The sequence below is a fragment of the Dasypus novemcinctus genome, chromosome 17, assembly GCF_030445035.2.
Source record: "Dasypus novemcinctus isolate mDasNov1 chromosome 17, mDasNov1.1.hap2, whole genome shotgun sequence".
Lineage (NCBI taxonomy): Eukaryota > Metazoa > Chordata > Mammalia > Cingulata > Dasypodidae > Dasypus > Dasypus novemcinctus.
In genome coordinates, this window is record NC_080689.1 from 20732964 (window position 1) to 20750663 (window position 17700).

At 40.6% G+C, this 17700-nt stretch overlaps 1 protein-coding gene and 1 long non-coding RNA gene across 10 annotated transcripts in view; one reads left to right on the plus strand and one right to left on the minus strand.

Annotated features, from left to right (window-relative positions):
- Nucleotides 1–531: 531 nt before the first annotated feature.
- Nucleotides 532–17700, minus strand: part of LOC105745598 (uncharacterized) — a 28680-nt gene continuing 11511 nt past the window's right edge. Inside the window, exons 2-3 of one of the 2 annotated variants that reach the window (XR_009181111.2) lie at nt 13593–13659; nt 532–3557 (exon numbers count right to left, since the gene is read on the minus strand). This is a non-coding gene — a long non-coding RNA (uncharacterized lncRNA). Of the gene's footprint in view, nt 3558–12452; nt 12535–13592; nt 13660–17700 lie in introns of those variants that run through there. The other variant, XR_001118276.4, reaches the window with a different exon arrangement.
- RASGRP3 (RAS guanyl releasing protein 3) overlaps nt 5108–17700 on the plus strand; it is a 107821-nt gene continuing 95228 nt past the window's right edge. For 2 of the 8 annotated variants that reach the window (XM_004452826.4, XM_004452829.5), the window contains exon 1: nt 5256–5428. The gene's annotated coding sequence lies outside the window, so the exon portion shown is untranslated. Of the gene's footprint in view, nt 5429–17700 lie in introns of all 8 variants that reach the window. The other 6 variants (XM_004452827.4, XM_071208760.1, XM_012523071.4 and 3 more) reach the window with 6 other exon arrangements.

Consider the following 17700-nt stretch of genomic DNA (forward strand, 5'->3'; position numbering starts at 1 on the left):
TGAAATTGCAAAAAGATTTCCACATCACTCACTTGTACTCTTTATTTTTTTGGTCGTGTCGGACATACCCAGGAGACTCAGTTATTTTAATTTGCTGCATCTAGTTGGGGTACATTTGTATCAAATAACTTATATTAGAACTCTGAAGCTTGTGGCTGTGTTCACCCTGACAGCATCAATACAAGCTCACTTTAAGCTTTTTACGTTAGTTGCATAATTATATGTCCAGGGATTATGGAATATATTATTGACCCTATGGTGAAATCCAACTTATCTATTGTTTAAGCAAGGAACCTGGGTAGAATATTAAATCAGAAAATCACACCACTTGGCCTTTTAGTAGACTAGAGTAACTTCTAAGACAATAAATTTTAATCTTTGATGGGCAAATCAATTTCACTGTCATGAGCTCTCTCCCACTTCCTTTCCTCCTTCCTTCTAAATATTGTACAAAATCAGGTAATAACTACGTTGCCGGATTTCCCCTAGGTTCTTGGTTATATGACAGAAAATAATTTAAGAGCATGCCAGTTTAGTTAGGCTAGTAGTTTATTAAGAAAATGAGAGAAGAGAAAGAAAATAACAGACTATAGGTCCCAGGTATACTTGCAGGCTGGTCCAGGCAGAGAAAAGAAAAGGGCAAAAAAAAAAAAAAAAAAAAGTTGATTTATCTCTGCTTGCTTTTTAAACCATTAATTATTCTTCCCTCTTGCTAATTTTGGGGAGGGGTCTCAGTTATTTGCTATTTTGATTGAATACCCTACCATTTAATCCTCCAGGGGGCGCAATGATCAGGCTTGGGAATACCCTGGGCTCTACCTTGATCCCAGATGAAATCCCATTCCAAATGAGGGTTCTTGCGGGGTTCTTCCAGCAGCCTTGGGGAGGGTCTCCATGGACACGTGTCTCATGGGCGTTTTCTGCTAGGTCCCAGCTTGTCTTCTCATTCCCTAAGCTAGCCTGCTTCAATTAGGAACCAGTGTCTTTGGAGCCCATGGTAGTCTCCCCCTGCCTTCGGATGTGTGCCATGCACTGCCCCTGCCATGACTCTTTTGGTGGTCTGTTTTTACTTTCCTGCCTGTTTTCCTCCCAACAGTGGTTTAGCTTGGTCCTTCCTCCAACAGTGATAAGCTTCACAAGCAACCTTGTGGTGGAGTCCACAGGCTTTTCCCAAAGAAACACGCAACTGGCAGAAACAGCAAGACGAAAATGCCCATATTTCAGAACTATTACAAAAAAACTTTGCCACAACACCTGTTAGAATTTCCTTTTGTTATTGTGACATCAGATTTTAGTCTTGACAAAACTGAACAAATTCTAAGCATTTGTTATGGGAGAGTCTCGAGATCTTTTTAATTTCATTTTTCAATGTGAAAATGAGTGTTTTATTTTAGGTGCATGGCAAAGTAACAGAACCAGTGGAGGGCAAATCCAAATCCAGAGAAGTCATCCTTGTTTGGATTTTCCTGCGGCGCTTTTCCAAGGCTGGCTTTCCCTTGGGAGAGACTGTGAGCTCTTTTATTTGGGCTAGGATTGTCATAATTTTGCAAGCAACTTTAACATTTCTATTTGATGAGAGTAAGAGTAAATGAAAATAAACCTCGGATAAGCACAATTAAATTTAGTTAATGGAAGAGTTTAATTTCTATCCTAAGTCTCCTAGTTCCCTGAAAGAGTTGTTAAAATGCTTATCATTATTTTTATAATGTAGAACTCCTCTCTGACTTTTGGCTACATTTAAAATGTTCTGGCAAAAATTTAGAGACCCATATGGTACCTGTATCTTTTTTGACTGGTCATTCCAGCAGTTCTGATTTACCTTCATCAGTAGGCTACAACAACTCAAGTCAAAGGAACACAGTGCCCCACAAGTGGGTGACCTCCTAAGGCTTCTGCACTTGGCCAACAGTGATCGGCTATTATTAAAGACACCTGTGGGGCAAATGGACTCAGCTACGTACAGTGCACTCAGTTAATTTGAGCAAAAATATGCAGACTATTTTTGCTTTTTTCCTTGAAGACTTTTGTGAGGGCTTCCTCTATAACGTATATACTGAAATACCTTTTAGGTGACTATAATTTAAAAAAAATTTTTTTTCATCCATTTACAGAGGCAAAATAGTTACAGGAAGTCACAATTACCTTCCCTGATAAGGCCTTTGACATTTCCCGCTATGCTTTTTGAGAAAGGCAATCATTAATTTTAGATTAAGGGTACAGAGTCTTTCTTTTTCCCATAAGTGGTTTAATGCTTCATTGCTGGAGGCGGGCTGTATTGGGAGCTCTGTGAAGTTGTTCTTTTTGAGAAGTAAAATAATTCCTCACAAAAAAGAGAACGAAGGTTTCCAGAGAACAATGAGAGCCTGGTAAATGTGCTCAGAGTCTCTTCGAGGAGCTGTTCTCACACAGGGGCATGGTTTGCCCCAGAAACGTATTAACCTACTGCCAGCCATTTTCTCGCCAATGTCAACTCTTGCACATTTTAGCCACTTCAACACCCTCCAGCTATTACATCCTGACCACCATGGACATCCTTCTTCCTTTCTGCTATTACACGGAAGTCATTCAGTCTCCAGTCTCTCTCAACCTCTCAATCTCTCTGCCTGCCTCTTAAGAAATCTTTCCTCCCCATCTGGGCCTGGGATGCGGATACGCCTGCTCTTCCTTCACCGGCTCTGGCTGAGTTCATTGTTCAACCTATTGTTTCTATTAGACAGGGCTTTGCAGGAAGGCCAAGAATGGACAAGAAATGGCTGGGTCAGAAAACAAGCATTAAATTACTAAATAAAAACATGGAACGGGATTTTTGTTTTCATCTAAAGACATTTGATTTTATTTCCTCATTGTTTACTTTGGTTTTGTGTTATTTCAGACAATTCATAGTTTTCACAAATACGTTAGTAAGGTTTGCTTTGAATTTATCCATATTTAAATTGACCGCCCCCTATGTTAGAAATTTCTTATCTCTTCTCAATACCTTGAGTATGTGTTCTTTCCACTGCTTTTGCCTTGATTCTGGTAGTTTTTTCAAAGTAACTGAGAAATTATTGTGCTTTCTTAACAAGTAAATACTCTTCATGAAAAGCATTTTAAATTTTGTGTGATTTTACATAGATTTAAAAAATTAGCTGGCTCAAATCCCTTTTCAAAGGAAAGGCATTAATAAACAAGCAAGTAGAACAATTCTGTAGCCCAGTGCTTCTTATACTCCATGAGAATCATCTAGAATTAAAACAGATTATGGGAAGTGGATGTGACTCAAGTGATGGAGCTCTTGCCCACCAAATGGAAGGACCTGGGTTTGATACCTGGGGCCTCCAGGTGAAAGGGAAGAAGAGAAGGCGTGCCCGCACAGCAAGCCAGTGCCCACACAAGGGCCTGTGTAGTGAGCCAGTGCCCCGGCACAAGTGAGTCACACAGCAAGATGATGATGCATCAGAAGAGAGACAAGGGAAGAGTCGAGGTGAAGCACAGCAGAAACCAGGAATTGAGGTGGTGCAATTGACAGGGAACCTCTCTCCCCATCAGAGGTCCTGAGGATTGAATTCCAGTGAAGCCTAAAGGAGAGAAAATGAGAAGACAACACAGACAGCGAAAACAGCAGGGCAGGAGGAGGGGAAGGGGGGAAAATATACATACATACATACATACATACATACATACATACATACATACATAAATCTTTAAAACGGATTGCTGGGCCCCACCCCAGAAATTCTGACCTACAGAGGCTACTGATGCTTGGACCATGTTTTGGAGGTCCTTTTGGATAACCTCTCCATAAAGAGATTAGCTAGCTATCCCTATATTGCTTCTCAAAGTGTTAACTTAAAAAAGTAACCTGTTAACAGACATTAAGTCAACATGATAGATAATGATGATAGATGGAGTATATAGATGATAGATATCTAATAGAACATATGAAGAACCTTAAGTGATAACAGTTTTATAAATTCTGTCTTCAAGATTTTAAGGAAAGGCATTCACAAAATAAAAACTAAAAGAGTACAAAGTATCTATATGACAAAGAAAATCATGCTTCCATCGGAGGCCTACATTCCCACTTCACAGAAACCACCCTGTTAAGTATTTTGTTAGGGTATGTGCATTTAACATATTGAGAGAAGCTGAGAATTACCCTCCAAATAGTTTATGCCAAATTATTTTTCCATCAGCAGTTATACAAATTCTTATTTCTCTACACCTCAGCAGTATCAGATATAAAAAAGTTTATATTTGCCAATCTAATATAGGAAAAATAACTACTTTTTATTTTAGCTTCTGCTGTCTATGGTAATGAGAGAGGTTGAACAACTTTCAGTAGCAAGGCTGTGGACAACCTACAAGCTTACTGCAGAGGGTTAGTCGGTTTAGAAACTTGACTTCAAACTTTTTAAAGCAAAAATATCTGCTTTTCTTACCTTGTGATATCGTCCTTCTTTTGAACCTTGCCTCAAAAAGCACATCAATTCTTTTGCGTGAATAGAATCAACTAGAGCAGGGGTTCTTCACAACAGTTCCATGAATTTGAATTGAAACTCAAAAAACATTATTCTCGTGGGGATGTGTTGGTGCAGGTGTGATACATTTATTAAATGATACACATTATAGTGTGGACTTAGTAAGGGGTCTGTGGTTTTCACCTGACTGGCAAAGGGCTGCGTGGAACGGAAAAGGTGAAGAACCCTAAACTAGGGTGACTACACCCACCCACCCCTCTCCAACCCTGCTTCCCCCTAGAAGTTCAAATTATATGGCATTCCTATGGGAAATGAGGTACTTGTAGTGATATTTTACAGAGTAAATGATACCTCGCCAAGCCAAAACGTTGCTTATGGAAAATGGCAACTTATAGCAAAACCAATACTTTAGGAAATTACAGAAAAATTTGATTACGGTGCACATACCAAGCTGAATTATCTAAGGTCAAATTTTCTTTAGCTTGTTTATTCGCTTATTAGTGTTCATTGGAAAAATATGTATACACACACATGCACCTAAGACCGCTTTTTGAAATCAAATACATTTCCTGCCTTCTTTTTTTTCCTCAATACTATTACGACCAGCCTATTTATAGCCCAGGAAAGGAAAAAGCTCCACTGGAGGCAGGAAAACTAAGTTCGGAAAGAATAGGAGGAAGTGTGCCTGCCATTTAGCCAAACAACCTTTAATTCATTGAGCTCAAAGCTTAGCAGCTTCTCTGTCGTTTGTTAGAAGTAAACAGCTTGCAAATTTGAATTTTTTTCTCTCCCCACTTTTGAACTGGATTGAGCCATGGAGGTGATGACAACATTTCAGAGGAGAGAAGGGGAATCTCTAGGTGCTTAAATATGTTGAAGAGAAACTAATTGGGGATTAGTGAAGTTGAAAGGAAAAGGATGATTCAATAGAGGATGAACTTTAAATGATTCCATGTCTGCAAGTTAAGGTGAGTGTTATTTTTAAGACTGAATGTTGTTTCTTAATGTACTTCATTAACTATGGATATTAGTCACAGACAATATATGTAATTTGAGGACAGATCCTCATGCAACTTTTCACTGAGCTTTGCTTATATCTCTGAAGAAATGGAGAAACCAGCCAATGCCTTTAATTTTAATTGCAATAATAAATGTTGAAAAAATGTAGCTGTTTCCGTAAGATAATTTTATCTTTCATAAATTTTCTTTTGTTATCTTATCACCAGGGGATTGCATAGTATAAATAATGTCATTGAAGACCATTTTCCAGAAATGGTTTTTTATATTTATCTGTTGTTCTGTCCTTCTCAAATCAATAATCTGTCTACCATTTCTTTGATCAATATTTGTCTGGAGTACATTTAGTAGATAGGCCCGCAAGCAAAAATGGACAATTATTGAAAATTTGCACTGTAAATTTTGTGTTAAATTAAGTGAAAATGAAGATGATTTTGAATGCAATTCTGGCCATTCATTTTCAGACAAGGGGATACCTTCTAGAAGCATTTGAAAAACCAGCATTGAACAATTTCCAGTGACCGAGACTGTTAACAGATAATTATTTACATTTAAATGATCAGTCCACAACTTTCACTCAACATATATTTTCTGAGCGCCTTGAAAAATGTCACTGGATTCGAAAGGGGAAAGGTTGAAAGGAAATGGATTAAATCCAAGAACATTTGATGCTGCCCACAAAAAACTTGGAAAGCTCCTAGAGACATTCCAAATTCTTTTGACATTCCTTGCCATTAAGCAAGTGCATTTATTTAAATGATGCACCATATTTGCATCCACTGCTGATAATGTCCACATTTGTGTCTCGGGGTAACTTTATTAATGTTGTTGCAATGACGAACAAAGAAGTAAAGTTCTGGTAGTTTACTAAAAAGTAAAAGAAGATATTTTGGCTTATCCCAGTTTGAGATTGATAGGTTTAAAATCTGTCAGAAGAAGATAGCAGAGCTGGAAGCCAGCAATTCTGAGCCTGCCAAATTGCAACTCGCAGAGGAGGCCAGCGTTTGGTGGGGCTCAGCCCCAGCCTGGAGTTCATTGGTTGTTCTCCTTCCCGGGAGAATTTAAGGGTTGTTTTTCTGACTAGAAAATTATACTTCGTTCCATGGCACTTGTAGCAAAGTATGATGTTTTTGTGCAGGAGGAGCAAGATTTCTTAGTTTGAATTTAAGTTGTAAAGAAAGGAAAATGAAACAATCTAGATCAATGTGATGGGTCTGAAGAAACAAAAACAAACTCAGCACTTATTTTCCAGACACTCCAGTGCTGCCAAATCAATCCACATCCACTTTATTACTTCCACAAAGTAATATCTAAGTGAACTTAATGAATTGTCACTCCACATGGCTCTCGTGATAGAAACGTTGCTTGCAGCCCGTCCTGATTTCTATTAATGTTGAACTCATTCCTCTAACACTTTGAAAACAACTTTCTTATTTGACACATTCTTATGTTTAGATTATGAAAATACAAATGTTTTAACACTATTGAAAGTTTAAAAAATAGATAAGAATATGCATTATATAATTTTATCCTAAGAATATATTTTTCACTTGTGGAAGTCCTGTGGTTAGCCATTGGTTTCTGGATGCCCACAAATGCTTTTAACTACACTTATGAAATTCTAACTATTTAAAGTAGATTCCTTGGGAAGTGCTTAATAGTTTCATAGACTTTTTTTTTTAAGATTTATTTTTTATCCCCCCCCCTCAGTTGTCTGCTCTCTGTGTCCATTTGCTGCGTGTTCTTCTGTGACCGCTTCTATCCTTATCAGTGGCACCGGGAATCTGTGTTTCTTTTTGTTGTGTCATCTCGTTGTGTCAGCTCTCCATGTGTGCAGTGCCATTCTTGGGCAGGCTGCACTTTCTTTCGCGCTGGGTGGCTCTCCTTATGGGGCACACTCCTTGCGCGTGGGGCTCCCCTACGCAAGGGACACCCCTGCGTGGCAGGGCACTCCTTGCGTGCATCAGCACTGCACATGGGCCAGCTCCACACGGGTCAAGGAGGCCCGGGGTTTGAACCGCTGACCTCCCATGTGGTAGACGGACGCCCTAACCACTGGGCCAAGTCTGCTTCCCTCATAGACTTCTTAATCGTTTCACAGGCTTCCATGAATTTTCAAACTCCTGAGAATCTTTTAAGTCATTAAAGATAGCTAATTTTGAGAAAAATTTTGTCAATTTGACTTTTTTTGTTGTTGTTGTTGCTGTTGTTAGCTTCTCTATTAAATGAAAGTTTATTGTGTGGGTTCCAGTATAACTCCTGTACTCACTATATGTTTACAAGTTACACAGCAGCCCTGGCCCTGACATTTAAATATAAGTGAAATCTGTTTACTGACGAGGTCACGTGAAGCCATGAGAAATTTAGATGTCACCAAATACAATTTGCACCTGTGAGGCAGGTTGAAGGGTGGGCATGGGGAGAAGCGTGCAAGAGGCAGGGGCCCGCACCCGCCTGGCCCCCTGCTGTGAAGCAGCTGCGTGCTGACCTGTGTGTCAGTGGGCGCCTTACGTTTGTATTCATGGCCTCTGGAGACCCCCTTTCCCTACCCCCTCACATCCTCACTCTCTGCGTTAAAGATCAACAGCAGCACCACATTGCCCAAGCATACTTATTAAATTCTCCTACTTATAGAACAATCCCTACTCTAGATAAGCCCAACAGTTAGGTGGAGAAAAGGAAATATACATGTCATAAGGCATCCCAGGTCTGAAACCAAATAAATAGTGTAGATAACCAATACCAGAGAAGAAAGAGCTGGGCCTTGAAGGGCAGAAGGAGAGAGATGGGTGAAGAGAGAGAGAGGGGGGCATCCAAGATGAGAAGGAAGCTATGAGCACAGGCAGAGAGAGGTAGGGTATCCCTGGTGTGCCCAGGGGTTAGGGCTGCCAGGAGAAATGCAGACTGCCCAGTTAAAGGTGAATTTCAGATAGCAAATGAAAGAACATTTCAGTCTAGGTATGTCCCATGCAACAGGCCTCAGGCATACCTGTGCAGTAGGACATACTTAGACTAAAATGTTACTGTGTTTGTTGTTTATCTGAAGTTCACACGTAATGGGGTATTTTTATTTGCTAAATGTGTCAATCCTACTGGGAAATGAGTCAACCAGCTTGATGGGATCAGAGGGAAGGAGTATTAGAGGACAAGAGAAAACTGTCTGGAGAAAGTTGGGGCAGACTGTGGTAGGACTGCGATGTCAGAGTAAAGAAGTTAGAGTCTAATCTGAAGAGGCCGTGGAACCACTGAGGGGTTTTGAAAAGGGAGGTGATATCAACAAGATCTGCCCTTTTGAGGCAGGGCCCAGTGGGGCAAAGCACCTGGGTTCTTGCAACACAGAGAGAAAGAAACCAGAAGGAGACACATTAGAGAACAAATTGATAAGTTTTAAAAGCTAACTGGGGGAAGCAGATGTGGCTCAAGTGATTGAGTTCCTGCCTACCACACGGGAGGTCCTGGGTTTGGTTCCTGATGCCTCCTAAAGAAGACGAGCAAGACAGTGAGCTGATGCAACAAGAGGCACAAGAAGGAAAACATAATGAGAGACAAGACAAAGCAGGGAGAGGAGATGGCTCAAGTGATTAGGTGCCTCCCTCCCACATGGGAGGTCCCAGGTTCAGTTCCCCATACCTCCTAAAAAGAAGACCAGCACACAACAAACAGACATAGCAAATGCAAACAACGAGGAGGTGGGGAGAAATAAATAAAATAAATCTTTTAAAAAAAAAATACGAATTGGATATGGTTTTGGGAGAAGAGGGAAGTGTTTTATGGTCTATTCAGAGAAATGGCCACTCTGAGAGGGAGTGGTGGGTTGGAGAGTTAGTGAGGGAGATGAGTTTGGTTCTAGACATACCAAAGTTGAGGCAATGATGGGGCAGTTGGGTAGAAAGAGTAAGCAGACACACGGAAATGGAAAATAGCTTATGGAAAAAATAATAGCCAACATTCCCTGAGCATTTATTATGTGGCCAGCCTTTTACCACAATTACTTTATTTAATGCTCAAAACAACCTATAGGCAGATCCTTTGTTAGCCATATTTTATACACGAGAAAACTAAAACTCAGAGATTTTAAGCAATTTGTCCGTGATTACATAGCTAGGGAGAGGCAGATTGCGAAGCCGAAGCCAGTGCTCCTGCTGTTTCCCACAGAGAACAAGGAGCATCGGCCCCAGAGTCAGATTCACCATCTGCAAAGTTACAAGGGCACCGATTATTCATGCTTTAGCTCAATTCCTGATCTTCAGTTTGTTCCTAAAAATGGTAGCCTTCAGAGAATTCTGTACTTTTTGGTTAATCTCTCTGAGGAAATGGGGAAAGTTTGTACACAAATAATTTTCTATTTATTTGTTTGTCTATCTGCTTATTTATTCATTCTAAACTGCCTCCCCCCCCCACCCCACCCCCCACCTCCCCCACTGCCCCAGTGCTTCCTTTTCAAGTTTCCCTCAGTTATCTGGTGAAATAAAGGTGATGCTGAGGAGAAATCCTGACAGCCGTGTTAAAGTCCTTTCCCTGTCCCTGGCTGCCCTCTAGCGGCACTAGCCGCTAACAACGCTCGGCCCAGGCCAGGGCCAGGGCAGGCGGCTGCTGGAAGCAAGCTCCTGGGAAGCTCTAACAGCGTAAGCCATGCCTTAGCAGGTGGCGCTCACAGGATCACTGCAGAATCTCCTGTAGGCTCCTACATGGTCTGGAAATAGTCATGCTAGGAGATTCTGGAAAAGGACGCTGTTGAACTTCATACGCCCTCTTGGGTAGCTGGCCCCAAAGACATTTTGAATAGGTTTAGATTTATCTTCAACTTTCTAATCAGGAAATGGATTTCACCTGTTTGCCTTTTTAGGAGGGCACATATTATTTCTTAGTTGGTTATTAAACTTTTAATGCCCAGATGTTCCTTTATTGTTAAGAAAATATCCGATCTTTTAATTCTAAATATTTACTTCAAAATACACACAATATATTTCTTGATAAAAAGTGGAAAGTGTATCTTTTAGGAATCTATCCTAAAGAAATAATCACGGATTTAGAAAAATATATATAAATATATGTAAAAGAATGCCGATTTAGTTTTAACAAACTTTGGAACAGACCTAAATCAGACAAAATAAAGGAATTGTTGAATAATAAATTCCACAATATCGAATTTTGTACAGCCTTTAAGTGATATTAAAGTATTTAATGGTATTGGAAATGGCTGACAGTAAATGTTAAGTGAAAAAGAGAAGGATACAAAATTTATACATGATATGATCCCATTTGCTTAAAAAGGATGAATGTATCTTTGAAAAGGAACTAAAATGCATACACCAAAATGTTAACCTCTGGACAGTGGGGAATGGTGATTTTTATTTTCTACTTTGTCTCTTTCTATAGTTTACAAGTCTTTCAGGATAAGCATGTGCTACTTTTGTAGGCAGGAATAATGATCAAATGTGTTTTTAAAAAGTGGAGTGCTAAGTCCCGGTATTCTAATTTCTTGCCGTCATAGCTGTCGGTAATAGGCTCGCGTTATTTCAGCCCCTACAGCCTTTTTGCCCAGTAAAGAGCTATATCCTGTTTGTGGCAGAATAATTCATTGCAATGGAAAAGATTATGATGCACTAGCCTGGTCTATGACTTCACTGCATTCATCGGCAACAGGAAACAAAGGCACACACTTTTTTTTTTCATAATTGTTTTAGTAATAATTCACAATTGGAGGAAACAAATGAGAGAAAACAATTATGGGCAGACAAGATGGTCAGCAAATCAGACTGGGAAATGCAATGGAGCCAGTCAGCTTTATTCATGCAAAGATTTCACAACACTACAAAGATATCGTTGTTTTGTTCTCGATCTACTCCTGGAATTGCTATTGTTTATACCAGCATTTACACAATTCTTTGCTGGCAGCAGTGACTCCGATATGTTTTTAATCCAGTAATCCGGTAATCTCACATCAGGGCTTTGGTGCTGAACTTGTAATGTTTCTTACTATTCCGGGTCAGTGTGAACTCCTCCCTGTGCACGGGGCCAGTGACAATGACCCATTATACTGCCCGTCGCTCTTCCTGCCAATGACTAGCCACCTGCTGCCCACACATAGAATTTTAGAAGTTGTCTTTGCCTATTAAACTTTAAAAAAATCAAACGAATGCTTCAGCTGTCTGTGAACCAATCCCCGGTCTTCATTTTAGCAGCAACGAGCGGGCCAGTAGGGAGGCTGGACAGGGTATCTAACAAATGCTCAAAGCAAATGAATTCATGATTCACTATTCACTTTCCATGCTGTAAAATGGGCATAATTAATAACCCCTGTGACGACAGTGCGGGACTTGCTATAATTTGGGAAAGAGCTAAGTAAGGCAATGACCCTTGTCTCTGCTAGTGACATGTGTCCATAGACCTAACTGTCCTGTTAGGAGCCATTGGATGGCAGAACTGAACGTGCTGGGGCTGCTGGACCTGTTTCTCCGAGTCAGATTCTACTTTTAGTCAGATTTACAGTAAAGTTCTGCAGTAGTTTTGACTTCCAACCCTCAAGACCACTTACTGGTCAGGCTGTTTACTGTGGGAGCCTCTAGACCACGACTATCCAATACCAATACAATGCAAGCGACAAATGCCAGCCACATAGGCCACTTTACAGTGGCTAGTGGCCACCACCACATTAAAAGAAAAAAATAAAAAGAAACAGGTGAAAGTAATTTTAATGATATCTTTCATTTAACTCAATACACTCAAATGTTTATCATTTCAACAGGCAATCAATAGAAAAAAAGCAATGTGATATTTTATATTCCATTTTCTGTACCAAAACTTTGACATCTCGTGTGTATTTTACACTTGCTGCACATCCTAGGTCGTACTAGCCTCATCTCCAGTTCTCAATAGCTGCAGGTACTTCCTGGCTACTGTATCAGACAGGGCAGATCTGGGCAGAAGAGCTCTAGTGCTGTCCACAGTTCTCTAAAGAACATCTGAAATTTAGGCTGGGAGATACTTCTATAGATTTTGGACTCAGTCTTCTTCCTTCTGGTACATTGAGCTGGCCAGTCTTTTCAGGTGTCAGCTGAAACCAATTAGTTGAAGAGTAAGCAAGGAATTGGCAGTTTTTGAGATTGGCTTATTAGAATAATTCAGCTCTTCATGTAGACCGTGTTAGTATGGATTCATCAATTAAGAATAAGGGTAATGCAGGTTTTTAAAAATCTAAAATTTTGTAATCTGGTTTTATAGTTCTAGTGACTTTATTTTTAGTATTGTGTTTTCAAGTGAATTTAGACATGGGGATACATTCTGTTACATAGTCTAAAGCTAACTTACAGAAAAGAATGTATTATAGATATTGTGCTTTTTTTCGGATTTTTTAAAAATATGAAGTCTTTTTTTAAAAGATACATAGATCACACACTGTGCTTTTAAAAGCTCGTAAAGTTTAATGCAAGGGAAGAGATCTTTAGCAATTAGAGAGAGAGAAAACTCCCCTAACATTGTGACTGCTTGCTGATGTATTTTCTGCATTCTGCATTGTCTTATTTGACCGGTAGGAAGTACGGTTCACTCATCTTGTGTAATAACTACCCTGCCCGGGGGACTCTCATGCCAGTCATCTGGGCCTCTAAAGATAGCTCTGTGTGTTAAATGTGGACATGCAAAAATAGAGTGAGTGGAAGTGGATAAAACCAGGAGACACTGCAGGTCCTTATGGCTCCGCCGTGAGAATACCTGGAAGCACAGGCCTCCAAAGACCTGGCAAGGAGCTGGAGCCAACTTCCAACGACCAGATTTGAGGTCCATTTGTTACTCCATGAGGGTTTCGTTATGAAGCTAGGTTTAAAGCAGTCAGAAAACTCTAAAATCAAAATGAAAGCTAAAAACATTTCAAATATGAATAATGACCATCCACTGAATGATTTACAAATTGGGAATGTGCCAAAAGCTTGTTTTAATGAATTTCCTTGGCCCTCTGAGTTCATTTTCCATTTTCCCAAGGAAATAAAGTTATAAATAGTGACTGGATTTGTGTACCTAAAATACCATCATTTATAATGAAACACAGTAGAAACAATACTTCGATAGCATTCATAATCAACCAAAGCAGAAAAAGAATACACTGCATTGACTCACCATCACTTTGTATCTCAAGCAACAAACACACAGAGCATCTGTGAAGCGCCAGGTGCTGCAGCAGGGGCTAGGACAAGCATGAAAGAGGAATCACATTAATTTATCTGTTAATGTTGGTAGGGAAAAAAAATCACCAAGGAAGAAAAAGGAAATAGATGGATTTAAAAATTTTTTTATTCACTTGTTTATTCTTAGGGTGCTGCCCCTTTGGCTTTTACATCTGATTTTATTGTCATTCTTTGGAGTACCTTTTGCACTGCTCTTGGTGTGTTGCCAGAATTAGGACCTTTCTTATTTTTAAATTTTTTTTCCCCTAGGTCTATTTTTTTTTTTAAAGATTTATTTTCTTTCTCTCCCCTTCCCACCACCCCTACCCCAGCTGTCTGCTCTCTTGTGTCCCTTCACTGTGTGTTCTTCTGTGTCCGCTTGCATTCTTATCAGTGGCGTCGGGAATCTGCGTCTCTTGTTTGTTGCATCGTTTTGCTGCGTCTGCTCTCCGTGTGCATGGCACCGCTCCTGGGCAGGCTGTGCTTTTCATGCAGGGCGGCTCTCCTTACGGGGGTGCGCTCCTTGTGCATGGGACATCCCTATGGGGGGGCCGTCTCTGCGTGGCAGGGCACTCCTTGCGAGCGGCAGTGCTGTGCGTGGGCTGGCTTGCCACATGGGCCAGGAGGCCCTGGGTTTGAACCCTGGACCTCCTATATGTTAGGTGGCCACTCTACCAGTTGAACTACATCTGCTTCCCATGGACCTTTCTTGGCTCCCAATTAGGGTGAGGTTTTCCTGAGGTAACATTTAGTTGGGAGGTAGAAGAGAAGAGTGGGGAGAGATGCATCGGAAATAAAGGGCATGTGTGGGCCTATGGGAAAGCGACTGTGCAAAATCGCTCATTTCTCCTGGGATGAGGGTGCAGTCAGGGGACATGGTTTTCTGGCATTTCTCTAAAAGTTCCCTTGCTGCTTCCAGGGTGGGGAAAAAGAGTTGTGTATGGGGGAGGGGGGTTGCATGCATGCTTGCAACTGGCCTTCACATGGAAAATGCACTATCCTGCTGTTAAACTGGAAGGGCTGACACTACTGTTACTTATTCTAATCAGCAGTCAGTGTTTGGGGGGGTCGGAGGGCAAAGTCAGGCATTCGCTGGCCTTCAGGCAAGGTCAGGATATCTAGGTCGTGTGCTGTCACTGGCTGCTTTTACAATACGAGACAATTAAGGGACTTTCAGTGAGTTGAGAGTATGCATGTAGCCCAAAGAACAGGAGTCTAGGCCAGCGGAACAATACATCCCTATGATTTATCTCTTTTAAGACGCCTTCCTGGAATCTCTTCTGGCTGGGAGGTGAGGCTGTTTCTTTCACAAGGAGGGCCACTGACAGCGGCAAAGGGTGGGATGGCTCTTACTCAAAGAAGCACCAGCTTCGGAGTGTTCCCGTCTGTTTTCTGGTACTGCTCCCACGCCACTCCCTCCCCATTAATCAACTCATCCTTCTTAAGTACGGGCATACCTCATTTTATTGAGCTTCACCTCACTGCAGTTTGCAGATACTGAGTTTTTTTAAAAACAGGGTGTTGTGGCAACTCTGTGTCAAGCAAGTTCTATTGGTGCTGTTTTTCCAACAGCAGGTGTTCCCTGTATCCCTGTGTCACACTTTAATTAAGGTGTGTCCATTGTTTTGTTACACATAATGCCATTTCACACTCAGTAGACTACAATATAGTGTAAATAGAACTTTCATGCACTGGGAAACCAAAAACTTTCATGACTCTCTTTATTGTGCTATTCGCTTTATTGTGGTGGTCTAGAATGGAATTCACAGCATCTCCCAGATAGGCCTGCATCCTCTCCCAATTTCTTTTGCTTCTAGGAGTTTTCTTTAGCATTTAAATGTTTTCCTTGTCATGGAAAATTACAACCCAACATATTTAACTCTTCGGCCCACTCTAGTTATCTGTTTGAATTCTCTGATTTCACTGTCCAATTTCTCAATGTGTATTCTGTCACATTTTACCTTTATTTGCTCACTTCTCTTTCTGATTTCAACCTCTTACAATCAGATGCTTGGTCCTCAACCCACTGAAACTATTAGGATAATGTCAGAGACTTTCTAAATGATGAAGTGATTTTTCGGTCTTTGTTCCCCTTGATCCCTGCACCATTTAATAATCTAAAATTTTCTTCTATTGAATTCTGAGATGCTTCATTGTCACTGTTTTCTTTCAGGCTTTATGAACACTTTTTTCTCTGCCCTCCAATGTAGCCATTTACCAAGACTTGTTATTTCCCATTTCTTTCTAAATACTTTTTCCCCTAAAAAACTTGCTCATGGATATGATATGTGAATAACTCTCAATTTGCTTATCTAGCCTAAGAAAATTTTAGCCTACATTTTAGGATTAGATGTCTAACTGTCTGCAATGTTTCTACTTGATGTTCTGCCATCACGTCAAACTTAGCACACTCAAGATAAAAATCCTACCCTCCTTCCTTATCCACTCAGCCCACCTGTGCTGTGTCCTTTGATGATGACACTATCCCACCTTCCATTTTGTCCTTCCATGAATCTCACTCCTATTCCTCTCCATCTATCCTTCTTACCTCCATTCTTGTTCCGCTTTACCCTATTCCTGGATTTTCACAGGGACCCTCAAGCTTAGGATGCCCCCTTCCCACACACTTAGTTCTGCACACAGCTTGAGAATCACTATCTTCCAGGGCTGCAAACTGTCTGGGGTCTTAGCTAAGATGCATGGAATAGAACTATATCCAAGTAGCTCTGTTGGTTGTAAGAAAATGTGTATCTCATGGAAGTGTAGAAGTAAAGCTGAATTGACAAGGACCTTCTTCCAGAAGCCACCGGTGATACAGTGACTTTATTGGAGCTTCTGGTCTCTCACCTCCACTCCGCTAGGAGGTTTTGTTTCTTATTCTCTCGCTCCAGATTGCTCTACTTCACCATGCATACAGACAAGGAGGAGGTCCAGCAGCTTTCTGGTCTGAATGTCTGTTTTGTTTGAGCATGGGTAGGAATGGACAAGACTTTTGCTCCCAGTTTCAAATTCTCTTGGGAAAGAATCTGATTATCCCAATGGCCTAACGTGAATCAAGTGTCAATTTCTTGACCAGTGTTTTATGGCCTCAGGCTCGGGGTCACTGTACTTAATCTGAGGATGGAGGAAGTTCTCTGCTAAGAGGGGATGGAGCTGAGACACTGAAAGCTCTCTGATATACCTGACGTTTAAGGGCCCCTCTACCTGCCCTCATCTATTTCCCCCCTGACTTCTCTCTTTCTGTGGCCCCAACCAATATGTCTGCCAGTTTTCCCTGAACGTGTCATATATTTTCCTTCTCCATGACCTTCCATGTGCTGATCTGACCAGCTAGGGCTATGTCTCCTTTCTCTCAATCCAAATCCTATTTACCCTTCCTGACACGGTACAAATCTGCCATCTTTGAGGATCTCCTTTGGTGAGATTGTCCTCTTTAGAATACTATATATAACACATAGTCTATTTATCGAATATATTAAATCACATGATGCTTTGGTAATGCTGTATTAATTCAGCTATTATTTATTTATATCCTTCAATCAAATTTTCAGGAGTTTTTTCTCTCATCAATTTAATTATAAGTTCCCTGAGGTATGGACCATGTTTTGTGCTTTTAAAAAATCCTTCTGCCTGGGAACCAGATATGGCCTCACATATAGTGAGAGCTTAAGTAATATTTGCTATATCATTTGTTGTAATGAGGGTCATTATGACACAAATTTATGTGTGGTAGAGACCAGGCATATTTCTCAAATCCTGTGTATCTGATCTAACAAAATTCCTCTCTATCTGGTGTTGAGGTAGGTGTCTAGACACAGGCCCAGTGCTGCTTAAGTGTGGGTTGAGATCTGAAACTCTGCTTTGCTTGTCTTCACTCCTCCTTGAGTAGGTTATATGAGGCATTGCACATTCCAACTTCCCAACCTTAGATTTGGTGAAAGAATGAATAAATGAATAGAAGTATTAATGAAGCATGCAGAATTTCCTCTCAAATATATATATATCTGATGTTGTTTTTTCCTCCACCAACCTTCCATCATGTGCAGAATCATTCATTAGGG